This window comes from Heloderma suspectum, chromosome 4 (genome assembly GCF_057233095.1).
Source record: "Heloderma suspectum isolate Gila_16-S chromosome 4, 16-S_ref, whole genome shotgun sequence".
Lineage (NCBI taxonomy): Eukaryota > Metazoa > Chordata > Lepidosauria > Squamata > Helodermatidae > Heloderma > Heloderma suspectum.
This window is the reverse complement of record NC_139461.1, coordinates 280,399,448-280,422,358: the sequence shown is the minus strand read 5'-3', so window position 1 is coordinate 280,422,358 and position 22,911 is coordinate 280,399,448. Positions and strand designations below refer to the sequence as shown.

Below are 22,911 nucleotides of genomic sequence, written 5' to 3'. Positions count from 1 at the left end.
CTTAAATTGTAGCCCACTCTCTTAGCCATTCACAATCATGGCAGCCCACTCTGGCTTAGCCTTATTAGCCACAGTGGGTTGCAATGCCCAAGGGTGCCAGGTTGGTGATCCAAGCCCTCATGGCTTCTCGCTACATGCAAACCTGGCAAGGGTGGAATGTTGGGGTGGTTAACAAGCCACCCAGAATCCATGGGCTGTTTTAGGGTTGCGGGTGGCTTGTCAACCACCCCAACAACCCACCCTTGCTGGGTTCATGTGTAATGAGAAGCTACGATGTGCCCCCACCATGCCCCAAATATTCAAAATGGCAGCCACCACTGCAACAAGAAGCCCCACAGGGAACTTCATCCACAGTAGCTTCTCATTATGTGTGAACTAGGCCAGTATGTTACACCAGCAACAGGTCAATTTGAGATCAATGCCCATGGCCATCCAAGACCACGCTACGCCATTGCCTCTTGGCAAGTGCATAGCATTGCACTGGGAAAAAAAGCTGATACTCAAGGAATGTCTCCTCCCCAATATTCTTGTCTTCCTCTCAGATATTCCTTGCAACACCTGCTTCCCTAAAATTCAACTAATTGTGGTGCCTCAAGCAATTCTGGCAACATAGTTTCCAAGACCCAGCAGGCCACCCACAAAGCAGAAGTTGACTGCAGCCTCAGTCTGAAGGACCTTGCAGCCCAGACACAAACCAGATAGCTAAACACTAAAAAGAGCTTCAGGAGCAATGCATGACATTCCTTTCATTTGCATCTCCCTTCCAGCATCCCACCTATGGCAGTTTGGATTAAAGGTGGAACCCTAAGAAGTTTCCACCTTTCTTTAGGGCCTAAAGTTTACCCTCTACAAACCTTAAAGGCACCTTGTGTCATGCGCAATGAAAGAACGGAGAGTTTCCCACTGTAACAAACTCTGACGTTCATACCTAGCTGACCATCTTTCCCCTACATATACCCAGTCAACCTCTGAGATCGTCTGAGGCGGCCTTATTGGTCATTCCACAGCCAATGAAATGTTGCCAAGCAGCAGCATGTAAATAGGCCTTCTCAGCAGCGGCACCCACTCTTTGGAATTTCTCCCTTGTATAGTTCAAGAAGCAGAAACGGTGGCTAGTTTTAAATGCCTCTTGAAAACACAGTTGTTCACAGGCTTTCCCTCTGACCTGTGAAGTCTCTGCTGCTATTCTGTTTTATTGTAATGTAATTGTGCTGTAATGTTTTTCAGTGTTTGAGTGTTCTTAATTATTACTTTAATCTTGTTTTCATAGAATAGTAGGGTTGGAAGGGGCCTATAAGACCATCACGTCCAACCCCCTGCTCAATGCAGGAATCTAAGTCAAAGCATCCCTGACAGATGGCTGTCCAGCTTCATCTTGAATGCCTCCAGCATGGGAGAGCCCACCACCACCCTAGATATTGGTTCAATTGTCGTGTTGCTCTAACAGTCAGGACATTTTTCCTGATGTTCAGCTGGAATCTGGCTTCCTGTAACTTGAGCCCATTATTCCGTGTCCTGCACTCTGGGATGATCAAGAAGCGATCCTGGCTGTCCTCTCTGTGGCAACCTTTCAAGTACTTGAAGAACGCTATCGTATCACCCCTCAGTCTTCTCAAGGCTAAATAAACCCAGTTCTTTCAGTCTCTCCTCATAAGGCTTTGTTTCCAGTCCCCTGATCATCTTCATTACCCTCCTCTGAACCCTCTCCAATTTGTCTGCATCCTTCTTAAAGTGTGGCGCCCAGAACTGGACACAGTACTCCAGTTGAGGCCTAACCAGTGCTGAGTAGAGGGGAACTAGTACTTCATGTGATTCGGAAGCTATACTTCTATTAATGCAGCCCAAAATAGCATTTGCCTTTTTTGCAGCTACATCGCATTGTTGGCTCATATTCAGCTTGTGATCTACCACAATTCCAAGATCCTTCTCACTTGTAGTGTTGTTGAGCCACGTATCACCCATCTTGTAACTGTGCATTTGGTTTCTTTTTCCTAAGTGCAGAACTAGGCATTTATCCCTATTAAATTTCATTCTGTTGTTATATTGTACATTACCATGAACTGCTTAAAAACTTTAATGTATGAAGTGGTATAAAAGTATTATGATAAATAAATATTGGATTCATCAACTTTGGTATGGAGATGAAGCATTTGATTGAATATCCATATCAGAATTACCAGGCAAGAGCAAGCATTTCAGTACTTGTGAGGAGCAAGCAACCCTGTTTAAAAGCAGCTACTAGTAGTAGTAGGAAGAGGTTTGATATGGGGTTGCCAAGAAGTCTGCTCAAAAGCCACACACTTTGGCCTGGGAGCCCTGCTGTCAAGTATCAGATCTTTAGGGGCTAGCTATGGTTATTCAGCAGCAATGGCAAGAGATTCTGCATCCAGAACATTTAGGGCACAACCCTATGCATGTTTAGACAGAAAAAACATCCTGCAAATCCCAGCATTCCCCAGCCAGCTTGCTGGGGAATGCTGGGATTTGCAGGACTTTTTTCTGTCTAAACATGCATAGGGTTGCACCCTTAATGTTGCAGCATCCACCCTTTGGAACGTGCTCCTTATTGACGTTAAACAGGTACCTTCAGTCTTGATCTTCGGGTGTCTGCTTAAGACCCATTTCTTCATACCGGCTTTCCTTGAAGTGTGACCCAGCCAGTAGAATTACAGTTTTATTATTGCCTAGCAATTGCTTTACTGAATTCTTGTTATTGATTATGATAATAAAATCAATAATAGTAATAATAACAAATGCTTTGGTAGTTCACTGGAAAGTGGTAAATAGAAATATATATAATAAATAAATGCACTCCAAGGCATCTCTGTGTTATGCCTGAAACAATGTTCCAGGATTGACCCCCTATCTCAAATCAAAGCCCTGCCCTTGCAAGGCAAGTTCTAGAATTCTAATTCTACAGGTGAGAAACCGAGCCACTGCTAAGGCCAGCCAGCCAAACTAGTGCTGAGCTCCCAGGTTTATACCTGGTTCTTTTCACATTGGATCTCGAAGGTACATGGTCAGTTCCAGCACACAAATAATCTCATCAAAGTTCCCCATCTACTATTTTTTTTGCCTGCAAGCTTTTTTGTGGCACTTTGACAGTCTTGGAAGAAGACTGCCAAGTGGAGTTGGGTGAGGTGGAAGAATCCATTCTCTTCCGATTTATGACTGCTGCTCACTGCGGATAACCAAGCAAATAGTTATTTCCAAATCTGAAATTAGTTCTACCAATAAGTATACATTTTGGAACATCACACAGCACTCCTCAAACTCAATTTTTTTGAAACACTTTCTAAACACAGACACACTAAGCCTCACTTGACCCTTCATATTACCAAAGGGGAAATTGATGATAGGGAACATATAAATATCCTGAGGGGAAGTAGGCAGCAAAGACAGAATTAGATCTCTAAAGTTCCTAATTCTTTGGCCTGTCCTGTGATTGCTTGCTTGCTTGCGCTCTCTGTCTCTCTCTCCCCCCCCCCTCTCTGTCTCTCTCTCTCTCCCCCCTCTCTGTCTCTCTCTCTCTCCCTCCCCCCCTCTCTGTCTCTGTCTCTCTCCCCCTCTCTGTCTCTGTCTCTCTCTCCCCCCCTCTCTGTCTCTCTCCCCCCCTCCCCCCTCTCTGTCTCTCTCCCCCCCTCCCCCCCTCTCCCCCTCTCTGTCTCTCTCTCCCCCCCTCTCTGTCTCTCTCTCCCCCCTCCCCCCTCTGTCTCTGTCTCTCTCTCCCCCCCTCTCTGTCTCTCTCTCCCCCCTCCCCCCTCTGTCTCTGTCTCTCTCTCCCCCCTCCCCCCTCTCTGTCTCTGTCTCTCTCTCCCCGCTCCCCCCTCTCTGTCTCTGTCTCTCTCTCCCCCCCTCCCCCCTCTCTGTCTCTGTCTCTCTCTCCCCCCCTCCCCCCCTCTCTGTCTCTGTCTCTCTCTCCCCCCCTCCCCCCCTCTCTGTCTCTCTCTCTCTCTCCCCCCTCCCCCCTCTCTGTCTCTCTCCCCCCTCCCCCCCTCTCTGTCTCTCTCCCCCCTCCCCCCCTCTCTGTCTCTCTCTCCCCCCCTCTCTGTCTCTCTCTCCCCCCCTCTCTGTCTCTCTCTCTCTCTCCCCCCCTCTCTGTCTCTCTCTCTCTCTCCCCCCCTCTCTGTCTCTCTCTCTCTCTCCCCCCCTCTCTGTCTCTCTCTCTCTCTCCCCCCCTCTCTGTCTCTCTCTCTCTCTCCCCCCCTCTCTGTCTCTCTCTCTCTCTCCCCCCCTCTCTGTCTCTCTTTCTCCCTCCCCCCCTCTCTGTCTCTCTTTCTCCCTCCCCCCCTCTCTGTCTCTCTTTCTCCCTCCCCCCCTCTCTGTCTCTCTTTCTCCCTCCCCCCCTCTCTGTCTCTCTCTCTCCCTCCCCCCCTCTGTCTCTCTCTCTCCCTCCCCCCCTCTGTCTCTCTCTCTCCCTCCCCCCCTCTGTCTCTCTCTCTCCCTCCCCCCCGTCTCTCTCTCTCCCTCCCCCCCTCTGTCTCTCTCTCTCCCCCCCCCCTCTGTCTCTCTCACACATACACACACTTCAAGTCACATTTGTTTTCAAACCACACTTTGATCAACTTGTTATCCCGAAGCACCGCTGGTGTCATGGAACCAGGGTTCGCAGGGACGCAGCACCAGCACTTGCTTTTAATTAGTAGGGTGCTGATGTCATCTGTCACCCCCCCCCCACCACCACTACCCACCACACCCACTGGACTTCCCTGTTCCCTCCGAGTTTAGCTGCAGTTTTCACAGTAGCTGGTGGAAATGGCTTTTCCCACAAACAATGGTGCGGTTCGCATGACACACTGGACTCACCATGGGTTATTTATGGGGGTTGTGGCGTATCACCCAAACTAGGCCATTGGGGTTATGTGAGTGTTAAACAACCCCCTCATGCTATCAGTTTATTGTAGTGCTCCTGCACGTCAAAATTTGCCACCACACCACTGACAAGCACATACTTCATTTGTCAGTGGATCGCAAGCACACTGGTAAGACTCTGAATGGCAATAGTGTTCTGAACTTTAAGGTTGCCAAGTGGAAATCTGAAAATTAGGGGATGTTACAGTATTGGGTGGCTTGCTGTAAGATGCTCTGAAATGTAAGACATTGTGTTTGGAATCAGGATGGGTCCAGATTACACTATGAATCCTTCAAAGCAAAGTACATCTATTACAGTAATAGACTTGGCAGATGACTAGGGCAGCACAGTTCAAGAAGCTCCCATTGCACTAAAGGCAGCGTTCGAATCTGGCCTCTTACATGGCTTCTAGCATGGCTCAGCTCTCCCATAAAATCCATCCCCAAATTCCCTGTGACATCAACAGTTTCTGGGGTGGGCCAAGTTCATACAGGGACATCACTGCACCACCTAGGCCAGGAAGAAATCTTGAACCAGCCCTAGCTGTGTGAATTAGCCCTAGAAATAGATAGACAGGTAGGTAGGTATCCTTTGCTTATGGATGTCAGATCAGCATAACTAAGGTTCTCCCAATGAAATGCTGGTGACAGCAATATAGGAGTGAATTTTCAGGGTGCTGTGTAGTGTAAAACACACATGTAGACTTCCAGTTCCTCTCTGGCTTCCCAAGTTGCTTCACAGAGTTCCAGATCTCCATTACTGTAAATGGATGGCCCTTTTTAAAAAGGATTGTTACATAATCCAGACCCTATAAACATAATCAGTCTTTATATTAGAGCATTTTAGTGCTGTAGAACAGATGGCTCACAACGCAACACCACAGTGTCCCCTAGTCTTCAATGTTCTATTTTGCAGTTTTTAGCCAGTCTAGTGTATCATTCTTCATTTATGAATTCCAAAATCCGCAGTCTGACAATACCTTTACTAGGGTAATACTTTCATTAGTACCAACCAAAATGCAACAAAATAGCAAGTAAACTTTCATAATAAAGGCATTGCCGACTGTGGATTTGGGGATTTTTCTTATGGACAAAAACAGCTTCCTTTGCTTTAAAAAAAAAAAGTTTATAAACTCCTCACTTGCTTTTTCTCTCCCTTCCCTAAAGTCAAACTTTTAAAAGGATGCCTTTAAGTGGCATCACCGTATATTGGCAATCTATGTTTCCAGACTGACTTAGAGCCAACAGTGTTTGAGGACAAACTTCATATCAATTCTCCCTTCCCTAAAAGGCCAGGGCATTATTAGAACTGCAACACTCGGATCATGAATCAGTGAGCAGAGATGGTCACCTCCATGCCAGAGCTATTTAAGCTTCTTATTCAGATGTTGCAGAAATCCACAATGGATTCAAATGAGTTCGGATTCCTGTTAACTAATGTGCATTAGCGCTTATGCTAATTCACACAAGTAGAATGAAATTCTGGTTAAAAAATTATGATTTCATCAATGAGCAGACAACAGAACAAAAGATATCTGACAATCCGCAAAACACAGATGAAACGGATTTAACAAAATCCATACATCTCTAATTCAGAAGCACCACATTAAACCAATTTATATCTTCATACTGAAAGTGAAAGCCAGTTTATAAAACCAGCAACATTCAATAGTAAATTCTGTCCTGGACTGTACAATGTCAAGCCACAGATGAAAAACTGCATTCCTGAATGTTCCCTAGTCCAAAAAGCAGAAACAAAAAACTTCCTGCACATAGGCACGTTATGGATCAGACTGAGCCCTTGTCCTTAGCTTGCTAGCTTTCTATGAGCGGGAAGTTTTTGGAATGGGGAAGAATTCAAATTTACACCCACCTCCTGCACTCAGAAGTGATCCATTCCAGGAAAAGCTTCCCCTCTACTTCTAGCAAATGGTTACAACTAGCTTCGGTTTGTTTTACAACACGTGCAGACATGCTGGATTGGAGCCACGGGGGAGAGAAAAGGTGATAGCAGTAGGAGTTGAAGAGGTGACTTTGGAGAGAACTTGTGAGGCTTTTAACGTTAGCTAAATGGAAGATAGTCACAAGGCCTTCCAGACAGGCTGTGTGAAAGAAGAAGGCCAGAAACGCTGAGGAAGTGAGGTAGCCTGGGAATCGGTTCGGAGAGAGAATGGAACTTGCTAAAAACTGAACTGAGCTGCAAACTAGACAGCACAGGAAACAATAGATCTTAAGATAGCCTTTCAAGTTTCCTCAAGTGATTTCGAATAAAGAAATGCCACCATTAGTAGAAGTGGCTTTAAAAAGCGAGCTAATTTAAAAGTCTATCAAAGGGGAGGGCGAGGGGAGAAGGATGAATGAACTCGGTTCACTTTAGGGATCCTAGCTTGTCGGTTCCCTCAAATAGACCCTTCTTGTAGTTTGGTGCTGGATAGGGAGAGAGTAGCAAGTACTTGAGCTTTCTAGTCAAACAGATTTCATGAATGACTACAAAAGCCGATCAAATTTCCTTGCGTACTATGTGCTGGGGATGTTCTCCAGTGCACACCCCGTTGAAATGAATGGGATCTGCATAATGGTACCTCCTTCTACAGAATGTGGAGAATCCTGCAGTAAGAGCCAGAACACACACATTCCCTCCCGCTTCTGGATAAACTTCTGTAGCATAAACGACCACCAGTTAACACACAGTGAAATTCAGATGCTCCCCAGTGCCCTTCCTTCATAAACGTTTCTACTAGTACATATACTGAAATGAGCATACCAAGCTAGTAACACACGAGGGAAGCTCCTCTAAGGAAGAGATACCCATTCAATTAATGTAGGGTGCATATAGAGACAGCAAAAAAAGTCCTACAACTCCCAGCATGCCCCAGCCAGCAATACTAGCTGGTGCATGCTGGGAGATGTATGACTTTTTTGCTCCCTGAACTTGCATAGGATTACACTCTTAGTCTTTTAGTTTTGTTGTTTTAAATCTGTTATTGTATTTTAAATCTCTTCATTGCTGCTAGGTTTTATTTTGGTTTTTACTTTATAAAAATTTAAAATTTTAAAACTACAGTGTCATGTGTCTTATGCTGTATTTTGTGGTTTTAATTGTTGGGAAATGCCCAGGCAGCTTCTGCTATTGGGTGGTATATAAATGTAATAATAAATAAATAGGAATCCTGCTGGATGCAGAGCAGTGTATAAACCTTGTAAATAAATAAATAAATAAATAGAACAGTGGCTTGATTAGAACTATAATTGCTGTCTGGTGTGCAATAAACTAGACTGATGGAAATACTAGCACCAGGGTTGGAAATTACTAGGCACCATCTGAAGATTTGAACTATTTACTCCCCACTCACAAAAAAACAAAACAGGGACTTCAACAACACTTTAGGCCACAACTAGATCTAAAACAACTGAAGTACATATTACGTGATCATTTTCTTCTTAATCCAGGATTATTCTTCTATGTGCTCATGATGATGCATCCTTGCTAGCTGAAATCCACCCAGTGATGTGTGTGTGTGTGTGTGTGTGTGTGATTCCTTTCCATTCAGCAGAAGATATGACCAACAGTCAGAATTAGGGTCTGTGGCTCACTATTTTAAACAGGCTCCTCCAGGCAACTGCAGAATCATCACTTGATGGCGGGGAATTCCAAACTTCACCCATGAGCGAGTCAGAAGTGACTTTCCACTGATCTGTTGAACTTCAGTTGCTTCCATGTCAGAAAAATATTTCATTGGATTTTCATTTCAAGATGAGTAACACAGAACAAATTGTTTGCAGCATACTATAGCATTTTGGCACCTAAGTTTTATATCGAACAATGGATACCTAGAATGCTCAAACATGGGAACTGTTTTGAGTGGGATGACTAGCAGGAGAAAGATGAAGTGAAACTAATTTGCACTTTCTTTCCTGTGCTTCTTTAGCATGTCTGAAGGGGACATTCACATCTCTTTTAGTGGAGAGAGAAGCACAAGTTCCTGACATGGGGACAGCTTGCTCATCTCTAGGGAGGTATGAAAGCTCCCCTTTGGATGTGAAGCATGGAACAGGAAGCTTGTATAGCTGTGCTTGCTTTCCACCACCTGTAGTTCTCGGTTTATTCTCATGACAGCTTTTACTGGTCAAGATGGGCAAATGAAGTTCAGACTTCCAGAGAATTGTCAACATACTCCTCACAGGAGGCAGAAAAGGTGGATCATTTTCCTGTTGGTAAGTCAGTTTCATTTTGTATCAGATATTTATCTATCCTCACTTCCCCACACCCCGCCCATCAAAAAGAGGAATTAGTCTCTAGATAATGTGTTCTAATTAGGGATGGGTAAAAAAGCAAAACCTGAGCTTGCCGAATCCTCTGGATTCCATCTCAAAGGTCGTTCTGACTTGAGTCTGTATCAGATTGCAAGGTTTGTTTGTTTTTCACATGAAAATCCATGTGTATTTCTGTGCATATTTTTCCAGATGTATGCAACAATTGTGTGCATTTTTGAAATGTACACATTCTTCTCCCATTGGTTAAAGCATATTTATGTGCATTTTTCAAAAGCACACATTTTTTCATGCACATTTTCCCAATGTACATGTGCTCTCAAATACCATTTTTTCCAGTCCACAAATCACACTGCAAGCTCAAAAAGGTAGAGACTTTGACTGCAGATTGCATCCATCAGCAGTCAGTCTGGAAGGTGTGAGCTGGGTAAATCCTGATCAGAAACAAACTGAAACGAAATTCTCATACATCCATAGTTCCAATTATAGCACTGATTTAGACTGACTATCAAACCAAGTTCTTTCCCTTAAAATCAATCAAACAACAGATGGGGTTGGCCTCTGGAGGTATGGATTAGCCTCTTCCAGCAGCTTTTGAAAAAGAGGAATGATTTGAGTCACAAGAATCCTACCATTGTGGGACTTGCTCTAGACTAGATAAACTCTTGTCATTCCTTCCGGTTCAGTAATTCTACTTCCCCACCCCTGGAGATGACAGTGGGCACTTCCACACACCCCACTCCCAAGACTGTAGCCAACAAAGATGAAACACTTCATTAAAGAGCTGGTCCTTGTTATGGAATTAAGGCCAGTGCTGGTTAGTAGGATAGTAGCTTTGTCTTCTGTGCTGATCTGAGTAGTCTGCAATGATCGGCAGTGTTCAGAATGGAGATCTCCCTTCTAATGTGTAGTTTGTGGCTTTGATTCTGGTGTTTTGTTTCAGAGGACTGGATGTCTGCATGCATGTGGAGGTGCTTCCAGAGATGCCATTGGCTGAAGGTCAAACAGTGGGGCTCCAGCAACCATGGAGGATAAGATTATCAATGGATACTAGTCAATATGACTTGGGACACCAGTGGCTGGGGAATAACAGCAGGAGAGGGCAGTTGCCCTCATGACCTACTTGTGGGCTTCTCATAGGCATCTGGTTGGCCACTGTGGGAAACAGGAAGCTGGTCTACCCAGACAGGGCTTGGGTCTGATCCAGCAGGGCTCTTCTTAGGTTCTTAACTACTAACATTCTGGAGTCCTTAAGGGAGCAATCCTATCAATGTTTGGACAAAGAAGTCCTACAATCCCCAGCTTTCCCCAGTCAGCATGGCTGACTGGGGCATGCTGGGAGTTGTAAGACCTTTTTCTGTCTAAGCATGCATAGGATTGTGCCCTAAACTGAACAGAGAACTTGGGATTCTTCTTTTTCAAAGCAGAGCTCTGTAGACACAAAGCTTAGCTATATGGCTCTCTGGCAAGAGAATGACACTTTCCATCATCTGAGAAGAGCTTTGAAATAGTGAGCTTAGTCCAGTTGGAACCAATTTTGCTCTGGTAGCATCCCACGGGCGCTCCCGTGGGAGCTTTCTCAAACAGCTTTTTAAAAGGTTGAAAAACCTTTTCATTCCCCCCGGAATTAAAGGGGGGGCAAGGCAACATCTGGATAATATCTTGGAGAAAAATACCCCCCTTGAGATAGTGGGGGGGGGGGGCTGGATTCCAGGATTATCTCTTCAGAGCTTTACCAACGCAAAAAGCTGTACTGAGACTCCTATTTCACAGGAGAAAACAGGGCTGACGTGTTCCATAATAATATATGCTTTAAGAAATATCAACAACTTCTGAGGGATGATTTAAGAAATGTTAACAATATTTGAGAACATCTGAGGACCTGCAAGATCTGTTTGAGAGACACATGTCTCCGCAGAGGAGAAGAAAGGAGCCGGCATCAACTCCCCCCACGCCCCCTGTGTCAAAAGTTTCGAGAACAGAAGATATAGGGGAATTATTTACTCTAATAAGGACTTTATCTTCGCAATTTACAGAGCAAGCCAAAAGACTGGTTTTAATCCAAAATTCTATCACCGCCTTGCAAGGAGCTGTAACTTTAATTAATGCATCATGGCAAAAAATGGAGACGAAAATTAATGAGCTAGAAGACCGAGTGGCAGGAAACGAAACTGTGACACAAATTTGTTTTAAAAATGCCTCTGATAGAATTTCTCAACTGGAGGCCTTCACGAGGAGATCCAATGTACGTATTATTGGGATTAAAAATCTGTCTAATGATGTAAAATTGCCTATTTTTGTGGATAAACTTTTGCATGAGATACTCCCTATCCCATCTGATTATTTATTGATACTGAGCAGGCATTTCGTGTGCCAAATGCTAAAGGGACTGATTACACGATCATAGTCCAATTTGCAGAAGTCTCCACAAAGAATTATATCCTGCGTTTGGCAAGAGAGGGTGGAAGCCTTTCCTGGAAACAAAATAAAGTTATGTTATTTCCAGACTACATCAAAGAGGTAGCGAATAAAACAAGGCAATTTATCAAAGCAAAAAATATGGCAAAACAAATGAACTTACAATATTACTTAAAATATCCTGCTACACTTTGTATTGTGTCTGAAGGTCAGATGAAGAAGTTTTTAAATCATGAAATGGCGGAGGCATGGCTGAATATAAAAATGAATGAGAATTCTGTTACAATGCCATGAACTGGAATCTTTAAACACACTTTAACTGCTTGTGTTTAGTCTACATGATCCAGGCTAGGTCAGAAGATAAATTATACATATATTCATTTATTCTCTTTCATCTTTTTTTTCTTGCTTTTCTTTATATTTTTTATTTCAAAATAGATATGGTATGCTGTATTTAAATTTATTGTTTGAGGGTAATTGTGTACATGCATTTATATATAAAATATATTACTGATTGTTGAAGGTTTATTTTAAGTTTTATTATATAACACTATATTTCTTCTAATTATTATTAATATTAATATAGGCTACTGGGAATGAACTGTAGACCTGTTTCTTAGATATAAGATTGATGATATGATATTGAAATGTAAGGTTGTTTATTAAATTGTAAGATTGTTAAGGTTATAGATATAGTTTTTAAAACAGAATGGCATCAGAGGCCGGGGGGGTATTGGAGTTTAAACTTAATTCTTTAAAGGGGAGGGAGAGGGAGAGGGGGAGGGAAGGGGAAAGAATCTTTTTCTTTTTTCTTCACTTCCTTTCCTCCTCCCTTTTCCTTCCCCCCCCCTTCTCTTTTTGTTATTGTGGTGTCCTCATCAGTATTGTTGGGAAATTGTAGTATTGATCAGGTTGTTGGTAATTTTCATATTGTTTATTTCATTTATAAAGATAAAATAAATAAAAATATATTTAAAAAAAGAAAGAAAAAGAAATAGTGAGCTTAGTTGAAAGCCAGCAGGAATGCTGGCCACTCCCAGACTAGTTGCAACTGGGAGAGATGCTTCATTGTGAGTCATTTTCACTTGCCTTTCAATTGTCCTGGAAAACCAGCAGTGTAGCCAACCAAAGCTGCTACAGAATCACTCATGAGATTAGTTTGCCCTATGTTTTTTAGCACAGGAAGTGTAAGAGAGTTCGCCTGTAGGCAACCAAGCACTGACTTCGGAACATAGGAAAGCTGCCTTATACTGAGTCAGCAGTGGTTCTCCAGGGTTTCAGGCAGGATCCTTTCCTAGCTCTACCTGGAGATGTTGGGGATCAAACCTGGTACCTTCTGCATGCAAAGCAGGTCTCTATCACTGAGCTACTGCCCTTCCCTTCTAGGTACAAAACAGCCCATCCATATTGATCAGGGTTTCCATTTCATCTGATAATCACTCAAGGCTGGTGCCAGGATCTTAGGGGCTTTGGAGCATGGCATCCTTAGTGTCTCCTTAACTCAGAAGAGGCAAACATGAAAACTGAGGATTCTCTTAGGGCACAATCCTATGCATGTTTCGACAGAGAAAAGGCCTACAACTCCCAGCATTCCCCAGCCAGCTTTCTGGGGAAAGCCTTTTCAGGGGGAAAGCCTTTTCAGGGGAAAAGCCTTTTCTCTGTCGAAACATGCATAGGATTGTGCCCTTAGGTTACATCTGATCTTCTTGGATACTCTATGCAAAGCAAAAACACTACGACTGTTCGGGCTGGGAGCTCTCTACTGGGCTTGGGACCCTCTGGCAAATGACCAACCTTGCTACCCTCTGAACCCAACCCTGCAATCCCCTCTACCAAACATAATGCTTAAACAGTGAAGCCAAATCACGCATTGATCTGTGAGCTAGACTATTGAGTAATGGCATGATCAGACACTGTGAGTGAGTGAGTGAGTGAGAGCATGAGAGAGCGTGAGAGAGAGAGCGTGTGTGTGTGTGTGTGTGTGTGAGAGAGAGAGAGAGAGAGAGTGTGTGTGTGTGTGTGTATGAGAGAGAGAGAGCTTAAAACTGGAAACATACATTTTTATTGTGGAAGGGTAGTGGTGTTAGCCTGTTGCAGCAAAGGCAACAAAGAGTCCTGTGGCACCTTAATAAGGCACTAAAATCGATTGCAATGGGCAATATAAAAATGGCAGGGACAGAAGCATATGGTGCAATATATTTGCTAGTCTTTAAGGTATCACAAGTTTCTTCATAGTTACTCTAATTCAGCCTTCCTCAACTTGGTGCCCTCCAAATGTGTTGGACTGCAACTCCCAGCATGTCCCAGCCAAGCTGTTCTAACTGGTTTCATTAAAAAGCACATACTTTTCAATTTAGGGAAGGCTTTTCCGATATGTCAGACAGAGCATTTGACTTTGCATCACAAGCAGATTGGTCGTAAGTCCAGGAGAGGCCAAAGAAAGTACTTGGTCAACAACTCATGATCAGCTTGTGGAATTCAGTACCACAAGTGGGGGCAATGGTCACTACTTTAGATGGCTTCACAAAAGAGGAGACAAGATCATGAATGATAGATAACCTAGTAACTATTAGCCATGATAGCTAAATGGAAATCTCTATGTTCAGAAGCAGTATGCCACTGGATACCACAGACTGAAGGCAGACAAAAGGAGAGGGCTCTTGTCATCACACCCTGCTTATAAAACCTTCCCAGGGACATTTATCTGGCCACTCTTAGAAAGAGGATGTGGGATGAGCTGGATCAAACAAAAGATCCATCAAGACATTCCTCATGCTGGTATTTAACTCACCAGTCTTGCCCAACCTGGTGCATGGTCAATGGCCATGCTGGCTGGGAATGATGGAAGTTGCAGTCCGACACATCTGGAGGGCACCAGGTTGGGGAAAGCTGCAATATGCACTGAAAGAATGCTATTAATCCCACCTACATGGTGATAGCAGTGGGATTAATTTCCCCATATGCAGGCACACACATAGCAAGTATAGGCACATACGTTACAGGAAATATTAGTTTGGTCCCAGACTTGTATGAGAGGAATGCTCCCACAATATGCCTTGGCCCAACTTTTTGCCAGTGCCTCGCTCCTAACGCAGCCCCATCTGCGCCATGTCATGCTGGAGGGTTCCTAACCCTCAGGTGAGGCTTTTCTGGGGGCAGTAGGGATCGAAATGGTGAGGAGAGGGAAGGATAGCCCAGTTGCTCACAAAAGTCTGAATCCATATGATTACATCAATTCTTAGTATGTATGTAGCATATTGCAAGTAATCTTTACAGTGACCCTGAAAGATAGGGCCAGTACCATCTACATATATTCCAGCTGGGGCTGATGTGGCTTTCTTAAGGCCGTCTGGTGAGTTTGGGGCAAAGGTGAAACTGAGCCAGGGACTTCCTGGTTCCCAGCTCACATTTTCAAGAGGCATTTCATTTCAACTCTTTACAGCAAAAGCAAGTTTGCATTTGAGGGAGCAGGAATCATCCCTCAGTGGAACAAACCAGAAGATCTTAGTGAGATGCAAGGTTACAGACGAAGCGCACGGGTGGCGAAAGAAAGACCCAAGGTTGGGTCGAGGCTTAGACATACTTGGAGCAGACACATTGAAATCAATGGGACTTAAGTTAGCTATGGCTAACTTAAGCACCATTGGTTTTGATGGGTCTACGCAAAGCATAACTAAGTCTGGATCAGGACTAACTTAGGTCCCATTGATTCCAGTGGTCTGCTCTAAGTATGACTAACTCTGGATCCAAACTCCAGAACTGAACAGCCCACCGGGATGAGGTATTCTGGGCTACAGCACCTCAAGAATAGCATGAATTCCAGGTGCAAGCAGAGAACAAGACTCGCAGCTGATTGAACATGCCAGCTTGCCCCCCCCCCCCCCGGCAGCGACTAAAGAGTTAACGACGCTGCTACCTCGAATTCTTGTCATTTCTCAGAATCACCCCCCACCAATCCCCGTTTGCCCCCCCCCCCAAGGTCTTCGCGAGAATCACTCGATCTCCATGGTTTAAGAATGACAGAAACGGTCTCTCTGCGACAATGATTAGTAGATTATATTGCACTGCATCCGCGGGCTTTAAACACAACGCAGGAAAAGTTAGAAGGCGGTGAGAGCCCCATTTATTACTTAATTAAACAGCTTCCCAATTTTCCACGGGATTAAATTCTACCTAAGGCGTAGCCAGGTTAAGAGAGCGAGAAGGGGAAGCAGAGGAGTAGGCGCGCTCCGAGATGATACTATCGCAACATAAACACAGGGACCCCCTCTCCCCCACGACCTCTAACGCCCCACTGAAAATGAATATTTCAACCAATCGTTAAAGAGGAGATGGATTGGAAAAACCATCGAAGCGGGCATTATTAATTTTTCATATTTTGGCCTAGATACAGCTACCGGTTTGCCCCCTTCCTCCCCCCACCCCACCTTCTGCCCTGGTTTCTTTTCCCCCAAGCGATTTGATTGAAAACGTACCACGGCGGGGAGTGGGAGAGGCTTGCATTATACAGCGATCATCGATCGCATCATGACCGGTGAACCAGACGCGGAACCACAACAAAAGAAAGTGACTCGGAACCAAGTCGCGCGCATCAGTATCCAGACAGACGGTTTTATCCTTTTACAAACACATACACACCCCTCCCACAACCCAAACCCAGCAATCATCATCATTATCTTCTAAACAATACCTTTCTTTGCCTCTTCTTCTTTTTTTTTTTAAAGCCCCTTGAGACGTAACCACCCTGTGCCGCTCACAATTGCTCTTTTTGTTTTGTTTTAAGGAGAGCAGCAATAACAGTGTGTGCTGCTGCGAGTTTCGCATCCAATTTGCCTCCCCTCTTCAAGAACAGGATATTAACAAAGCTCGTCTAGTGAGTTGCAGCCAAGGGTTAGTCAATATCGCACACGGCCAGGCAAGCAGAGACAGCCGGAATATTAAACCCATCACCCTGTTTCTTTCTCCCCCCCCCGCCCCCCAAACAGCATCCACCCGGCAATCGCTTACCTTTTACTTCCTCCCCCTTCTCCTTTCAAGTCTCCCAGAGGCAAGAAACACAACAGCCAGATGGAGACGGCTGGCTTCCTTCCTTCCTCCCTCTGTCTCCGTCTGTCTTCTCCCAAACAGGCGAACGGACCAGATCTTCTGCGCGACTCGTTTTAAAACAACAACAACGAACCAGCAGTTCAGATGAAAGGAAACTATCGCACACGCGATAGTTTAGGAGCCGGCCAGCTGGTCCATTCGGGAGCTTTTCTTGCCCCCAGCGTGGAAATAACCGAGGGGCGGCCGGGGTGAGGGGGGGGGGAGAGGGAAACCAGAGCGCTCGCTTTGTGTGGAGTGAGCCAGTGAATGAGAGAGCGAGCGAGGAGGGTGCTGCGCGTCTCTCACTCTCTCTCTCTCTCTCTCCTGGGTGACGGGTATACTTAACCCCGTCTCTCCTGATTCTCCTGCACCAGCCCCCTTCCCGGCGTAAAGGCGAGAGAACCAGCAAATGGCTGGAGGGATTGATTGTAACTTGGAGTGATTTCGAGAAGTGATGTCAGCAGCAGAGGTCCACGCCCGCCTGCGGCTCAGACACAGCCCCCTTTCTCTCTCTTTCCCTCTCTCCCCCCACCCCCAAACCCAAGGGGATCCTTTCAGCGCCTCTTCGACATTAGGAGCATCCAGACCAGTAACAACAAGGGACTCGAGAGCAGCATCCAAAGTTCTTCCACCCCCACCTCCTTTCTGCCCCGTCACCGTGGCATGAGGCACTCTCGCGTCACCACGGTTTTGTACTCATTCTCCCCCCCCCCCTTCTCTAGCGCAGCTGCCGCCACGGTCGGCTGCCCTGTTTTATTTCATTTACAAGGGCTCCTCCTCTCGCCCCCACTCCCCCCAAAAAGGAATATGGCAGCAGAACCGGAAACAGCTTTTAAGAAGGGGGGGGGAAATCCCTCCCTCCCTTCTTCCTTCCTTCCTTCCTTCCCCTCCTGCTTGATTTTGGAGAAGAGGAAGAAAGAAAGAACTCGAGGAGCCGTGGGGGAGCGGAGCTGGGTCGGAGCGAGGCTATGGCGTAGTTGTGAGCGAAGCTGTGACGTCCGCAAGCGACGAACTGACGTCGAGTGTTTTGTCTGCCCGGCAAGCCGCCGGCCAGAGACAAATGGGGCGTCGCTCAGGGGACGATGGTCTGTATAAGGGAGGGATCTCGAAGCCGTCGGGATTTCATAACGCTCAGAAATACGCAGATGGTCCCAATTGTCTTGGGGGGGGGGGGAGAGATCCGGTCCCAATTGTCTTGGGGGGGGGGAGAGATCCAGTCCCAATTGTCTTGGGGGGGGAGAGATCCGGTCCCAATTGTCTTGGGGGGGGGGAGAGATCCGGTCCCAATTGTCTTGGGGGGGGCATCCTGTCCCAGTTCCCTCTCCATCACCACCTTTGTGCGATCCTAAGCATCCAAAGGATCCCGTACGATTTACTCGCAGGTAAGTAAGTGTACATAGGAGGTTGCAGCCATGGAACCCGGTTTTCCAGTGCGGCTTTACTCGGAAGTAAGTCCCACTGCTATCCAAAGGCTTTTACTCCCAGGTAAGTATGCCCAGGACTGCAGCCGTGGAGCCTGAACTCGTGCATGTTTATTCACAAGGTAGCCCCAATGAGTTGAATGGGGTTTACCTCCTCCAGCTAAGTATGCCTAGGAGTGCAATTGTGTAGTCCGATTTTATGCACTATTGCTTGGGAGTAGCTCCCACTGAATGAAATGGGGTTTACTCCTAGGCAGTGTTCTAATGATGGGGGGTGGGCAGTGGAAGAAGGTGTGTATGGGGGCCATTAATGGACTCCACAAGTCCTGGCCCCTTATTCACCCCCAATTTTTGCCAAATCATCCATAGCAAAAGAGGCAATCAATAAAAGGTACAGGGGATGCTTCCCACCTGTAATTCAAGTACTCCCGGTTTCTTGTTGCCAGCCAGGTTAGCAGTCATGGGAGGGACCACAGTCCATCCTGGCATCGCCAGATACATAGATATATACAATGAGGTAGGCGGCGATGTGAAAGATGTAGCTCAGTGGCAGAGCACCTGCTTTGCGTGCAGAAGGCCCCAGCCTCAATCCCTGGCTTCTCCAAGTAGGGGTAGGAAAAAATCCTGCGGAATACCCTAGAGAACAGCTGCCAGTCAGTGTCAACAGTACTGGGCTAGATATACAAACAGTCTGACCTGTGTTCCTATGCTTCCCTGTTGCTAATGGGTTGCAGCCTTCCTTTGGAAAAGTGCCACCCTGCTTTTCACAGGACTGAAGTATTCCAAGTTTGCATCCACAGCATTGCAGCGTTAGTCTAAAATAGAAGTTGCCACCACCTCACCTGATGGCTTCTTCAACACCTGGCTGTAAGGCTCTAGGCCTGTAAGCAACCTAATAGTAGTTTAGAGAGTCTCAGAGATCCATAATGCTCTCTGCTTTGGTTCATTATTAGTTGCAATTTGCTTGCAGGTGGGCCTCTTGGCTTGTAAGATGAGTCAAAGGTCAATATGGCCACCTCAGCCCATTCCATGCTAACGAGCTCTGGTCCCATTTATCTTATCAGAGTCTCGGATGTGCCTGAGAAGTGCAGCTATGTTTATTACATAGCTACAGGTGTCTGTGCTGGGAAAATTCTGATAGTCTTGCTTCTGCCAAATATGTTACTAAGCAATGTTAGGCTATGCTGGGAAAGTGGTAGATGAACCCTAATTAACTCTTGCTCCTGTCATACTGCCTCACTGCTATGCCTGGATAACATGTATGATATAAAACCCATTGCGCACAACAGCTCTTTGTTCAGAGAAGCTGTCTGATCCAACCACTGGGTATGCCTGTGCACTGTAAGTACGCAATAAAGTCTTCTTGTAAGCAAACCTGGATCTGGCTTATCACTTTCATGGCATCTCTAAATCTTGGCAGCCCATGGCCAGGGCATACACTGGCCCAGCCTAGAATCTAGACAGGCATGTTACCTAGGTCAGGCCAAATGTACCTTCCCACCCCATCCAATACAGTGGCGCTGATGGAGAATTTGGAGTGACTGGGGGTATCAAATGCCCCTTCCCCATCCACTGGGTTGAGCACTGGCTCTGCTGGACTGCAGCTAGGGACAAAGCTGTCACTGGCCCCCTATCATCTGTTAGGAGTAGGGAATCACAATCCAGGTCGAGGGATAATTTTCCCCTCTTCTTGTCCAAAAAGTGGTGAACCTAGTCTAAAAACGTAACTCTATTTACTTAGCAATAATTCTCACTGGGTTGTACCCAATGTTAGTCCTACTTAGACCCATTGAAATGAATGGGACTTCCGTTAGGCTAACATTTGATAAAACCCACAGATTTCAGTGGAACTTATTTGGGAGAGCGACTAAGAGACTGAGCTGCAAAGCAGCATGTCCCCAGTTTGAATCATGAACTTGATGGATGGCTTTAGGCAAGCCACCTTTTCCTCAGCCTGAGCACCCCAGCTACAATGTGGGAATAGCAGCATCACCCCACCTTACAGGGTTGTTGTGAGGATTACAAGCACATAATGTATGTGAAGAAATTTGAATTCTCTTTGTAGCTAAGTAAATGCTAAGTATTATTAATATTTATTGTTAAGTATGCATGGATGCACACACTGCAGTTTGATGCATGTCTTGTTGTTGTTCAGTCGTTAAGTCGTGTCCGACTCTTCGTGACTCCATGGACCATAGCACGCCAGGCCTTCCTGTCCTCCGCTCTCTCCTGGAGTGTGCTCAAGTTCATATTCATTGCATTGGTGATGCTATCTAGCCATCTCATCCTCTGCTGTCCCCTTCTCCTTTTGCCTTCAATCTTTCCCAGCATCAGGGTCTTTTCCAGGGAGTTTTCTCTTCGCATTAGATGGCCAAAATATTGGAGCTTCAGCTTCATTATCTGTCCTTCCAATGAGCACTCAGGGTTGATTTCCTTTAGGATTGACTGATTTGACCTCCTTGCAGTCCAGGGGACTCGTAAGAGTCTTCTCCAGCACCACAGTTCGAAAGCATCACTTCTTTGGTGCTCAGCCTTCCTTATAGTCCAGCTCTCACAGCCATACATTCCTACTTGGAAAACCATAGCTTTGATTAGACGGACCTTTGTCAGCAAGGTGATGTCTCTGCTTCTTACTATGCTGTCTAGGTTTGCCATAGCTTTCCTCCCAAGGAGCAAGCGTCTTTTAATTTCATGGCTACAGTCACCGTCTGTGGTGATCTTGGAGCCCAAGAAAATAAAATCTGTCACTGCTTCCATTTCTTCCCCTTCTGTATGCCAGGGAGTGATGGGGCCAGATGCCATGATCTTAGTTTTCTTAATGTTGAGTTTCAAACCAGCTTTTGCACTCTCCACTTTCACCCTCAACAAGAGGCTCTTTAGATCCTCTTCGCTTTCTGCCATTAGGGTGGTATCATTTGCATATCGGAGGTTGTTGATAATTTTCCCAGCAATCTTAATTCCGACCTGTGATTCATCCAACCCGGCGTTTCTCATGATGTACTCTGCATATAAGTTAAATAAGCAGGGCGACAATATGCAGCCTTGTCGTACTCCTTTCCCAATTTTGAACCACTCGTTGTTCCATGTCCGGTTCTTACTGTTGCTTGTTGGCCCTCGTACAGGTTTCTCAGGAGACAGGTACGGTGGTCTGGTACTCCCATCTCTTTAAGAATTTGCCACAGTTTGTTGTGATCCGCACAATCAAAGGCTTTAGCATAGTCAATGAAGCAGAAATTGACGTTTTTCTGGAATTCTCTTACTTTCTCCATGATGCAGCGAATGTTGGCGATTTGATCTCTAGTTCCTCTGCCTGTTCGAAACCCAGCTTGTACTTCCGGTAGTTCTCGGTTCGCATACTGCTGAAGCCTAGCTTGTAGGATTTTGAGCATCACCTTGCTGGCATGTGAAATGAGCGCAATTGTGCGGTTGTTTGAACACTCTTTGGCGTTGCCCTTCTTTGAAACTGGAATGTAAACTGACCTTTTCCAGTCTTGTGGCCACTGTTGAGTGTTACAAATTTGTTGGCATATTGAGTGCAGCACTTTAACAGCATCATCTTTTAGGATTTTAAATAGCTCAGCTGGAATACTGTCATCTCTGCTAGCTTTGTTGTTAGTAATGCTTCCTAAGGCCCACTTGATTTCACTCTCTAGGATGTCCGGCTCAAGTTCAGTGACCGCACTATCATGGCTATCAGGGACATTCAGATCTTTCCTGTATAGTTCTTCTGTGTATTCTTTCCACCTCTTCTTAATCTCATCTGCTTCTGTTAGGTCCCTGCCGCCTTTGTCCTTTATCATGCCCGTCTTTTGCACAAAACGTTCCCTTGAGATCTCTGATTTTCTTGAAGAGATCTCTAGTCTTTCCCATTCTGTTGTTTTCCTCGATTTCTTTGCATTGTTCATTTAAGAAGGCCTTCTTGTCTCTCCTTGCTATTCTCTGGAACTCTGCATTCAGTTGGATATATCTTCCCCTTTCTCCCTCGCTTTTCGCTTCCCTTCTTTCGTGAGCTACTTGTCAAGCCTCATCAGACAGCCACTTGGCTTTCTTGCATTTCTTTTTCTTTGGGATGGATTTCGTTGCTGCCTCCTGAACAATGTTACAGACCTCTGTCCATAGTTCCTCAGGCACTCTGTCTATCAGGTCTAATCCCTTAAATCTATTCATCACCTCCACTGTGTATTCATAAGGGATATGATTTAGGTCATACCTGAATGGTTTAGTGGTTTTCCCTACGTTCTTCAATTTAAGCTGAAATTTTGCAACAAGAAGCTCATGATCTGAGCCACAGTCAGCTCCAGGTCTTGTTTTGACTGACTGTATAGAGCTTCTCCATCTTTGGCTGCAAAGTACATAATCAATCTGATTTTGATATTGACCATCTGGTGATGTCCATGTGTAGAGTCGCCTCTTGTGCTGTTGGAAAAGAGTGTTTGCTTTGATCAGCGTGTGCTCTTGGCAAAACTCTATTAGCCTTTATCCTGCTTCATTTTGTACACCAAGGCCATGCTTGCCTGTTATCCCGGTGATTTCTTGACTTCCTACTTTGGCATTCCAATCCCCTATGATGAAGAGGACATCTTTCTTTGGTGTTACTTCTAGAAGGTGTTGTAGGTCTTCATAGAACCAATCAACCTCAGCTTCTTTAGCCTCAGTGGTTGGGGCATAGACTTGAATTACTGTGATGTTGAATGGTTTGCCTTGGATTCGTATTGAGATCATTCTATCGTTTTTAAGATTGTACCCCAGTACTGCTTTTCCCACCCTTTTGTTGACTATGAGTGCTACTCCATTTCTTCTAAGGGATTCTTGCCCACAGTAGTAGATATGATGGTCACCTGAATTAAATTTGCCCATGCCTGTC

General features: G+C 45.3%; 1 protein-coding gene across 1 annotated transcript in view; it reads right to left on the bottom strand.

Annotated features, from left to right (window-relative positions):
* SRC (SRC proto-oncogene, non-receptor tyrosine kinase) overlaps positions 1-17,406 on the bottom strand; it is a 139,327-nt gene extending 121,921 nt beyond the window's left edge. The window contains exon 1 of the mRNA XM_084853954.1: positions 16,549-17,406. The gene's annotated coding sequence lies outside the window, so the exon portion shown is untranslated. The remainder of the gene's footprint in view (positions 1-16,548) is intronic.
* Positions 17,407-22,911: the final 5,505 nt, after the last annotated feature.